This window comes from Ascaphus truei, chromosome 2, assembly GCF_040206685.1.
Source record: "Ascaphus truei isolate aAscTru1 chromosome 2, aAscTru1.hap1, whole genome shotgun sequence".
Taxonomy (NCBI): Eukaryota; Metazoa; Chordata; class Amphibia; order Anura; family Ascaphidae; genus Ascaphus; species Ascaphus truei.
In genome coordinates, this window is record NC_134484.1 from 46781483 (window position 1) to 46793482 (window position 12000).

A 12000-nucleotide genomic window follows, 5' to 3' on the forward strand; every position below is an offset into this window, starting at 1 on the left:
TGGCATCATGAACCTGCTATGTATTTTAACTTTTTTCTTTCTCCTGGCCTCATGGAGATGTTACTCCCTCTACCCACTACAAACTCCTCCATCCGGGCCCACACCCAACATCACCATACACCTTGGACTACTCAGAAGCCTTGCACTATCTACTGAATGTTGGTGGAGAACTCTAAAAACCAGCACACCAACCACTGCTCACTCAAATGGCAAACACCACAAATTTACAACTTACAAACAACTACCCAAATTTCTACTCATACTGTTACTCTCTTTAGCAGGTGATATTGAACCTAACCCAGGTCCTCCCATTTCAGCTCTGTCCCATGCCCCTGAGAATTCCACCTTTAAATTCCAAAAAGGGCTATCTGTCGCCCATATAAACATCTGGAGCCTGCTGCCCAAACTGGACGAACTAAGGGCATGGTGCCTTATGCATAAACCCAAAGCCATCGTTCTTACAGAAACATGGCTATCCCCTAAAACCCCTGATGCAAATATTGCCATTCAGGGATACTCCATTTTTTAGGAGAGATAGGTCAAAGAGAGGAGGAGGGGTGTTATTTTATATTGCAGACACATTACAATTTACACTGTTAAATTGCCCACCAAGCCCACCCTCTTTTGAAATTCTAGTTGGCAAAATCTGCCTCCCCTTTTCTAAGCCCATCTTGCTTGCTGGCATCTACCGCCCCCCTAAAGCCCCTCTACAATCCCTGACTGATATCACCCAATTTCTTGGCTCCATTTCCTCTCTGAATGAGAAGAGTGAGCTGCTAGTTCTTGGGGATTTCAACTTCAATTGGCTTGACCCTAAAAACCACAAAATCCAGATACAACTCAAGTCACTTAACCTATCGCAACTCATTTCCCAACCCACATGGATAAACCTGAAATCGCATAACCATTCCTTGCTAGACTGGATTCTCTCCTCAAACCCCAGCAGAATCCAATCCTCTGGCATCCTTCCTGATATTTTCAGTGACCATGCAATAGTGTACTGTGTAAGGAAAATTAAACTGCCCCATTCAAGCTCTAAAGTTCTCCTCACTAGAACATTTAAAAACTTTAACCCTCAACAGTTTCTGGATGACCTTACCAACTGCCCATGGCACAGAATCGATTTAATTCCCGACCCTGATTCTGCGCTTGACTATTTCCAATCAGAGTTCTTAAAACTCTGCGATACCCATGCTCCACTACGCAAAATAAGGGTACGGGGGGCCCACCTTCCATGGGTTACACCTGACCTTATAGCACTCTACCAGTTCAGGGATGCCTTGTGGAAAAGCTACAAAGTAACTGGCACTACCAAGGATCTCAATCACAACAGATGCATGCAGAACATGTGCACAAGGCAAACAAGGCATGCAAAAGCACAATATTACTCTGACAATCTCCACCAGAATACATCAAACCCAGCTAACTTCTGGAAGGTTATCAACAATATATTCCAGCCTCCTAACCATCAACAACCAAGTAATATCACTAAGGGGAATATTACTCTGACAAACCCCACTGACATTGCAAATGCATTCAATGATTACTTTGTGGGGTGTTCCACTAACTTATTAGCGAAACGCAGCCCAAACCACAAACCTGAATCTCATCCTGGGAGTACCCCTACAGTCCCACCCCCTCCCAACACTGCCCACAATTTTCAATTTGGTCCAGTACCTGAAGAGGAGATTATACAAGCGCTCCTCAAACTAAAACTAAGCAGCCAATGTGGACCCGACTTACTACTATCTAGGTTCCTACGACTTGGTGCCCCAGCCATTGCCAAACCAATTGCGTCCATAGTCAACTCTATCCTGTCTGCAGTCCATATCCCTAAGACCTGGAAAACTGCCAGAGTTGTCCCAATCTTCAAAAGTGGGGAGAAAAACACTGTCTCAAACTACAGGCCAATCTCACTTCTCCCAATTCTATCCAAAGTCATGGAAAAATGTGTCCACTCCCAATTAAGCGATTTCTATACCAAGACAAATTTCCCTAGCCGATTCCAATCTGGGTTTCGTCCCAAACACTCCACCGTAACTACCCTGCTAAAAGTTTGCAATGAAATCCAGTGTGGAATGGAACGGCGACAACTCACCGGTGCAGTATTCCTAGATTTTGCAAAGGCTTTTGACACAGTTGAACATGCTATCCTGCTTAACAAACTCCAGAGCTCTGGAATAGGGAAACATGCTTTAAACTGGTTTCAGTCCTACCTATCAGGAAGATCCCAACATGTGTCCATCTCAGGCTCTAACTCCAACCCCCTGGATATCACCTGTGGTGTCCCGCAAGGCTCTGTTCTGGGGCCCCTACTCTTCTCAGTGTTCATTAATGATCTTCCCACAGCTTGTAAGGAAGCCTCAATACACATGTATGCAGATGACACAATCCTATATGGACACAGCCATAGCCTCTCTGACCTTCAACACATACTTCAGTCTGACTTTTTGAGACTCGAAAATTGGATTTCCCAAAACAAACTGTTTTTAAACACTGACAAGACTGTAACAATGGTATTTGGGACCAAGACTAAATTTGTAAAGCTTCCAGTGACTGAGCTCCAGATTAGAACCAACGCTAACACCACCCTAACACCTGTCACTAGTTTTAAATACCTGGGCTTATGGTTTGACTCCCACTTAACATTCGGGATGCACATTGCTACCCTGACAACCAAGACCTATGCCAAACTAGGGGTACTTTACAGGAACAAATCCTCCCTAAGTCTCCTGGTCAGAAAGCGTATTGCACAGCAGATGCTAATGCCAATTATTGACTATGGAGACATAGTATATGGCTCGGCTCCTCAAACCCACCTTAGCAAACTTGACACACTCTACAATTCAATTTGTTGTTTTGTTCTCCAATGCAACTACAACACACATCACTGCGAAATGCTCAAATAACTAGATTGGTCAACACTAGAGTCTAGGCGCAAAGTTTACCTTTCCTGTCTTGCCTTTCAATTCTTCATGGGCAAGCTACCCAGCTACCTGAACAAGCTTCTCACCCCTACCACTTGCAGCACTTATCACCTGAGATCAGACTCCAAAAGACTGTTCATGGTCCCAAGGCTCAACAAAGTATCCTGACGTTCCTCCTTCTCCTTCCGTGCACCCCAAAACTGGAACAACCTACCAGAGACTCTCACATCCACCACCAGTTTAAGTTCTTTCAAATCTAAGGCTGTCTCACATTTTAACCTGGTCTGTAACTGTTTCATATGCTCATAATATATATTTTCTTTAACTGTGCACGCAATGTCTTGTATATAATGTAAACCCTGTTCATTTATAACTGTACTTGTAACCATGTATTATTTGTTTTACTCTGTGCCCAGGACATACTTGAAAACGAGAGGTAACTCTCAATGTATTACTTCCTGGTAAAATATTTTATAAATAAATAAATAAATAAGAACCAACTCTAATACCATCCTTGCCCCTGTCACTAGTTTAAAATATTTGGGCATATGGTTTGACTCCCATTTAACATTAGGGTTTCATATTGATACCCTGACATCCAAAACCTATGCCAAACTAGGTGTACTTTATAGGAACAAAGCCTCCCTAAGTCTGCTGGTCAGAAAATGCATCGCACAGCAGATGCTAATGCCAATCATAGAATATGGAGATATACTGTAGTGCCGACGATTATTCTAAAACAAACCTGGGGCAATCTCCTAAAAGACCCAGGTACATGCTGGGTACATGCTGCAACATTTCACACATTTCTGCAGACAGACTAATGGCCCATCGAATTAACAGTGGGGGTCCCTGGCAGTCCCATTCAAACTGAATGGGACTGCCAGGAACCCCTGCTGTGTTAATTCGATGGGCCATTTGCCTCTGCAGAAATGTCACTGAAATGTACCCAGCATGTACACAGCACATACCTGGCTAGTTTAAGGCAAGTTTTAGAATACTTGTTGGCTCGTCTGTAGTATATGGCGCAGCACCCCAAACTCACCTTAGCAAACTAGACACCCTCAACAATTCAATATGCTGCTTTGTCCTCCAATGTACCTACAACACACATCACTGTGAAATGCTCAAAGAACTACTGTAGATTGGCATTCACTTGAGTCTAGGTGCAAAGTTAATCTTTCCTGTTTTGTCTTCAAAAACTTCTTGATCAAGCTACCCGCTTATCTGGACATGCTCCTCACCCCTACCACATGCAGCACTTATCACCTGAGATCTGACTGGTAAAACATTTTTATAAATAAATAAAAGTAAAACATACATATAAACACACACCTTTTATTTAAATATGTGTATTTGTGTTTTGTTTTCCAACTTAATTTTTATTGGAGTTATTCAAAAGTAAAATGTCTGGGGGGGGGGGGGTGGGGAGGGTACAAAAAAAAGGGCGGGGAGGAGAGAGGGAGTAGGACATCTTTACATCATGGTTAACATGTGGCTACAAAAAGATCACCTTTCACTGGGCACGACCTCGGATGACAACAACGGTGAGGGCAATTAGAGTAGAACTGTATGCATGTCTATATTCAGCGTGGGGCCCTCTGCGTGGTTAAGCCAGGGTTGACAAACCTTCTGAAATTTTAAGCATGCATCGTCAAGATAACTTATCATTTTTTCCATCTGGCAAATGAACCAAACCCTGTGTTTGATATTAGGAAGCATGACAATCAACCTTGTTTCCATAAAGGGACCATCTCACACCTCATGGCTGTATTAATATGTGTTAGCAACTTCTTTTCAGCTCAGGTTGGATTTTGTAATAAACTGTTTAGAAGAACACCAATGAGTCCATTGACAAATCAGTCACTAAAATCCATTGCTCCCAAACCCTGACCTTATTCTACAGATCAAGCACTTTAGGGCAATACTACCACATGTGTAGGAAGAAGGCATTTTCTCCACTGTCCTTAGGGCACAGTGGGAATAACCTGAACAAAACATTGATATTGTCAAGGGAGAGGCATACCACCACCTCATGAGTTTGTATGCGTTCTCCTTGATAGTAGTGCATATTGAGCTACTGTCTACTAAATATTAAATATATCGGACCAGTTATCTCCCTCAAGCATTTCATACAGGTCCTCTTCCCAGTGTGCTACTGTATGAACTTTAATTTGTGGTGGGAATCGATCTCTGGTAGAGCGAAGCGTAGATATAGCCGAGATGTCAGGCTTTTTTGGTCTTCCACCTCTAGACGTAGTTCCTCGAAATCTGTCAGTGGAGTATGTGGTCTAATATGGTTGTGAAATGCCTTAATCTGCAGATTAGTGGTGTACCGAGTACCCGGAATTACCCGGTAACCGGCGTTACCCAGCACATTTCCAGCTACCCGGACATTACCTGGACCCGACAACTGAGAAGTGGGCTTGGCATCGGTAATGTCAGGGCAGCTGGAAATAATCTTATAATTTACCGACGACATCTAGGACCAGCAGCAGCAGTCCTGTGGCGGTGGCAGCATCGGAGGTGTCTGCAGCCGCGGTGGAGCTGCAGGAATCACTTCCACAGCACCGAAGCAGGTAAACAGTGTCTGTGTGAGCCGCTGGGGAACCACGTGACCAGAGCAGGAGACGGAGCGTTCCTATTGAACAGCTGTCTGTCCAATAGGAACGCTCTGTCTCCTGCTCCGGTCATGTGGTTCCCCGGCGTTAGGGATTGCATTCAGGAAGGCACCTTCAAATCTGAATGCTGATAAAAACCTTTTGCATGTAAGCCTAATCTATCCGGTCGAAGGCCTTCTCTGCGTCAAAACTGAGCAGCATAGCAGGTACTGTATATTGTTTTTTGAGCAGGGCTGTTAGGTCAACAATTCTCCTTATATTATCAGCCCCTTAAGATTCTACTACGAATCCAACCTGATCAAGGTGGAGAGGACCCCATTCATCCTTTTGGCCAAAACTTTTGAGAATATTTTCAAGTTTGAAATTATAAGAGAAATTGGCCTCTAGATACCACAACAAGTAGGGTCCTAACCCTCTTTATGAATGAGATAGATGCTTGTAACATAGTTGATAGGAATGTGTCATTTTTAAACACTTGGTTAAACATTTTTACTCTCTGAGGGGAGAGAATTCGGGAACATTTTTAAATATATATTTGAAAAGCCATTAAGCCCTTGGCCTTTGAGCCCATCAGATTTTTGATAACTAATTGTAGTTCTTCTAGGTTGACTTAAGTTAACCTTATTTGTGGGAGTTAATTTTTGTAGTACCACTGACTGGGTCAGGGATTAATTCTGGACATTGTGGGCTACTTTTTCTATAGTTTACTGTAAAATGTATGGAATTTCATCACTATCGATTTGGGATTAGAGGTTTGTTCACCGGAGCTGTTGAGAGAAGCCTGAATGCTATATGAGGGATTTTTGTTTTTAAATTTGGGCGTCAATAGGTTTCTTTTAGTTTGTTTAAAGTAGCTTTTGGGTGGTCTACTTTATGTTTTTTGGATAAGAGATCAATTTTCTCTTTTAAGGATGTTTTCTTTGGCCTGTCTTTCCTCTCTCTTCAAGCTGCTATCCTGATCAGCTTTCCCCTTATCGACGTTTTATGTGCCTCCCAGAGTATAAGAGTATATGCTGAGAAGTGCTGCCAGCATCAATCTGGAAAAATTCTGCTAATTCCTGATTGATTCCTTACACTACCTCTGAGATTTTTAAAAGGGTTTTATTAATTCCTCAATGGGCTCTGGGGTATTTAATGTTGAGATCTATTATCACGGTTTCCACCGGGGCAGTCTGACCATTTTATGCTACTGTATGTATAGAAGATCCCGGTGTTTAAGGGACCAGCTCGCTCTTATAATAATATAATAATAGTATCTATTTGGGTTGTACGTGTGGTGGGGATTAGAGAAAAAGGTATAATCCCTTACTGTTGGGGTCATCTCTCTCAAAGAGTCTACCAGGTGTTGGAATTTTAGGCCTCTCTTTAAGGCTCTTAAATCTGCTGACCTTTGCTGTGGGAATGGCACGCGTGCATCCGGAAGCATGGATCTATCCACAGAGGTACCCTAGCAAGGTTATGGTCCTAATATAATTTGTCCCACTGCCACACTCTCCAAGACGCTGAAAAATGAGTCAACAAAATTTGTACTTCTCTCATGTTTGTGTGTTTAATATGTGTGTGTAACGGGTTTTCTGAACCGGCCTGACCCACCAATCTCATATTGGCCCCTGTGGTCTAACCAGTCCCCATTACAGTGTGATGTCTGGTGGTGCACCTGTTGGCAACAGGACTCCTGAGTCTCCCGCATGATGTTGTATTGGGATTGCCAACCCAGACAGGCAGCTGAGGTAGTGTGCTTGAGTCCTACCTATATCCAGTGCAGCGCCTCCACCTCATCAGGATCCCAGCGTCCGCTTGTGGATGGTCCTGGTGAGGAACTCCTCTGTGGTGCAGCCCCCTGCGTAATCACTCCACACTTACACACGAGGGTATCTTTCAACAGGAACATCTTTATTTGCACGGTGGGCCAGCTGCCCTCCACAATGGGTGAATTTAGCCCTCCATTGTTCACCGTACTTCCCTTTGAAAGGTATAGTCCTCCTAATGTAGGGATTCCCTATCCCCGCAGGGATATCTCCCTGGGACCAGGTCCCTGGTCACAGTTCCAACACTGTCCTTCTAACAGCTTCTTAACTCCTCCTCCATAACTCAGCAAACACACTCTTACTCTCTACTCCCAACTTGCTCTACTTCTAACTTTTGATCAGTGCTGTGCCTTATGTATCTCCCATCCATACATAGGGCACCTCACCAGGATGTGAGGGCAAACCTCCATGATTACTGCTGGCATGCCCATAACTTACCAGGCCTTACTGTCAGCAGGAGAGATGACTGCAGCCAATTTACAGCATGGTTACATTCTCCCCCTGGTGAATCCCACCGGACCCGGCTGGGACCTAAATTTGAAGTACCTTTCTTCAGGAAGCACTGTAAAATGGAACACACATCATTATTAGAACATCATCTTTATAACATAACAAATCACATTGCGCCAAGCACGCCCTGACCAGCAGCCACGAACCCGCGTCATGCTACCCAGTACCTCCTAATAGTAGTGCCGGGGATCAGGTTTCTTCACCTCCCAACCCCCCATGTCCAGAACAGTTACACTGTAGTTACGCGGCAACCCCCTCTCAGGCCTGTATACTACTTTGTGTTTGTACACACTTCGCCCGATACTCCATACCCTTATCAGGTGCTCAATCCTTTCTTCTGCCTTACTACCAGTAATGGCTCCCCCCTTGTTGACCATATACTCCTCTATGGTCTCCCTTAACCACTGGTCCCTGTTATCCTCAATCTCCTGCATGAGGGGTTCAGGGACGTACGGGTACTCCAATCCATGAGAGTACTTATATTTTGCAGTGATCGCCCTTTCAGCCCGACTACTCCTAGTTAGGTTGGCGTTCCCCGCTCTCCCAGGTAATACCCAGGACAAGGGCTCATCTGGGTCTACAGGATCTGACAATATATCAGGCCCCATGGGTTCTATTTCATTCCTGCCTATCATGAACCACCTGAATTGCATCTCCTTTTTCCTCTCAGCGGGCGTGAACTCCCCTTTAGCCCACCAGTAGTCCACTATGTCATCTTTCTCTAGCAAGAACCGCGTGCGGTCCATCCACCCCATGTACCCCTCAAATAAGGGCGCCCACCAAGGGGTCTCCCTAGGCTTCTCGGGCCCAGACTCTAGAGAGTCTCCTTCATCTGTACCCCCCCAGGAGCATACCCCAGAGGTCCCTGCTGAACGGGGCCTGGACCATCTCTCATGTTTTGGTGCCTCCTCATGAGGTACATTCGCCTCTTCAGGCACCCAGCGGGACTTAGACACCTGTCCCAATTGTCCTACACCCCTTGAACCACCCTCGGATGCAAAGCTGCCCTGTCTTTCCCCAGTCCGGTTCTCACCAACCCCCAAGGACCCTTCCGACACCCCCAAACTGGATGATGATCCCCGGGAACAGGTGACTGGGACAGGAGCATTATCTAGGGCGTGGGGTTGGGCGTAGGGGTAGGCGGTTGGCAGCCGCGGGGTTCCGACCCGTTCGCCGTCATCAGATTGTCCCGTACCACTGGACAATGGTATCGCCGGTTGCGTCTCACCCTTCTCTGTCCGCTGCTTGCTCCGGGTCTTTTTAGTCGATCGGGAACCACCACCCGATCGCTGAGACGCGTGTCCGTGACTTCCGGCTTGTTCTGCCACCTCTGCCGGAAACGCCGTCATCGCTGGAGTCGGATACGCCGCCATCTTGGGATGGACCCCCATGCGGGATCTATTCCTCCACGATTATGTCCGGAAGTCCGCCTGCGCCCACGTGCGCCGTCCTGGCCTGGCACGGCCTCTCCTCCTCTAGCGGTGGTATCGGAGCCTGGCAAGGACAGGGACTATCCTTACCAGTCCGCAGGTTGGGCGTTGCCACTGGACCCGCCGGCCCCCGGAATAGATGGGCTCCGCCTCTCCGGTCTCCGCTCCACCGGTGACACTCAGCTCCTTCCGCTGTCACTTCCGGTAAGTGGTCTTTTTATTCCATTCCCTCCACAGGGCACCGCCACCGGCCAGACTAGGGTACTGGTTAACTCCTTGGGCCCCTCGTCCGAGGGATCCGCACTAAGGGTACTTGGGGTTGCCGAGCACGGCGACCACCTTCTTTTCTCTTGGTCAGTAGCCTGACCGATCACTTCACGCTCTTCTGGATCCGCACCCTTGGTCCATAGGGCACCGAGGGACTCGGCGGACAGCCTATCCATATTCCCCCTGGGTCATTGGTCTGAATGGGCACAAATGTGGGCATCGGCCACAGGTATTGTGTGCCACACTGGGGACAGCGCGCCGCCGTGCCCATGGTGCCGCCGGGCAACCTGCACTGCAGGCAGAGGCCCACTACTGTCTCCGCGTCCCCTACACGTATCACTAGTACCCCACCTGGTACTGCGTAGGGTTTAGTAGATACCATCCGGTTCACGTCTGGGGAGCAGGCCATTGTCTTGGTGGGAGCCACTTTTAACACTGGTCTGTTATGGAAGCTGGTTCCGCGTGAGTGACCAACAGGGGTTGGGTGATCAGCCACTCCTTGGTTCAGCTCCGCCCTCATCTGACACAAAAAAGGGCAGGGAGGAGAGAGGGAGTAGGACATCTTTACATCATGGTTAACATGTGGCTACAAAAAGATCACCTTTCACTGGGCACGACCTCGGATGACAACAACGGTGAGGGCAATTAGAGTAGAACTGTATGCATGTCTATATTCAGCGTGGGGCCCTCTGCGTGGTTAAGCCAGGGTTGACAAACCTTCTGAAATTTTAAGCATGCATCGTCAAGATAACTTATCATTTTTTCCATCTGGCAAATGAACCAAACCCTGTGTTTGATATTAGGAAGCATGACAATCAACCTTGTTTCCATAAAGGGACCATCTCACACCTCATGGCTGTATTAATATGTGTTAGCAACTTCTTTTCAGCTCAGGTTGGATTTTGTAATAAACTGTTTAGAAGAACACCAATGAGTCCATTGACAAATCAGTCACTAAAATCCATTGCTCCCAAACCCTGACCTTATTCTACAGATCAAGCACTTTAGGGCAATACTACCACATGTGTAGGAAGAAGGCATTTTCTCCACTGTCCTTAGGGCACAGTGGGAATAACCTGAACAAAACATTGATATTGTCAAGGGAGAGGCATACCACCACCTCATGAGTTTGTATGCGTTCTCCTTGATAGTAGTGCATATTGAGCTACTGTCTACTAAATATTAAATATATCGGACCAGTTATCTCCCTCAAGCATTTCATACAGGTCCTCTTCCCAGTGTGCTACTGTATGAACTTTAATTTGTGGTGGGAATCGATCTCTGGTAGAGCGAAGCGTAGATATAGCCGAGATGTCAGGCTTTTTTGGTCTTCCACCTCTAGACGTAGTTCCTCGAAATCTGTCAGTGGAGTATGTGGTCTAATATGGTTGTGAAATGCCTTAATCTGCAGATTAGTGGTGTACCGAGTACCCGGAATTACCCGGTAACCGGCGTTACCCAGCACATTTCCAGCTACCCGGACATTACCTGGACCCGACAACTGAGAAGTGGGCTTGGCATCGGTAATGTCAGGGCAGCTGGAAATAATCTTATAATTTACCGACGACATCTTGGACCAGCAGCAGCAGTCCTGTAGCGGTGGCAGCATCGGAGGTGTCTGCAGCCGCGGTGGAGCTGCAGGAATCACTTCCACAGCACCGAAGCAGGTAAACAGTGTCTGTGTGAGCCGCCGGGGAACCACGTGACCAGAGCAGGAGACGGAGCGTTCCTATTGAACAGCTGTCTGTCCAATAGGAACGCTCTGTCTCCTGCTCCGGTCATGTGGTTCCCCGGCGTTAGGGATTGCATTCAGGAAGGCACCTTCAAATCTGAATGCTGATAAAAACCTTTTGCATGTAAGCCTAATCTATCCGGTCGAAGGCCTTCTCTGCGTCAAAACTGAGCAGCATAGCAGGTACTGTATATTGTTTTTTGAGCAGGGCTGTTAGGTCAACAATTCTCCTTATATTATCAGCCCCTTAAGATTCTACTACGAATCCAACCTGATCAAGGTGGAGAGGACCCCATTCATCCTTTTGGCCAAAACTTTTGAGAATATTTTCAAGTTTGAAATTATAAGAGAAATTGGCCTCTAGATACCACAACAAGTAGGGTCCTAACCCTCTTTATGAATGAGATAGATGCTTGTAACATAGTTGATAGGAATGTGTCATTTTTAAACACTTGGTTAAACATTTTTACTCTCTGAGGGGAGAGAATTCGGGAACATTTTTAAATATATATTTGAAAAGCCATCAAGCCCTTGGCCTTTGAGCCCATCAGATTTTTGATAACTAATTGTAGTTCTTCTAGGTTGACTTAAGTTAACCTTATTTGTGGGAGTTAATTTTTGTAGTTCCACTGACTGGGTCAGGGATTAATTCTGGACATTGTGGGCTACTTTTTCTATAGTTTACTGTAAAATGTATGGAATTTC

General features: G+C 46.1%; 1 protein-coding gene across 1 annotated transcript in view; it reads left to right on the plus strand.

Moving 5' to 3' along the window:
- The window catches only part of SAMD12 (sterile alpha motif domain containing 12), a 453365-nt gene that overhangs the window by 233537 nt on the left and 207828 nt on the right, over window positions 1–12000 (plus strand). The window lies entirely within an intron of this gene.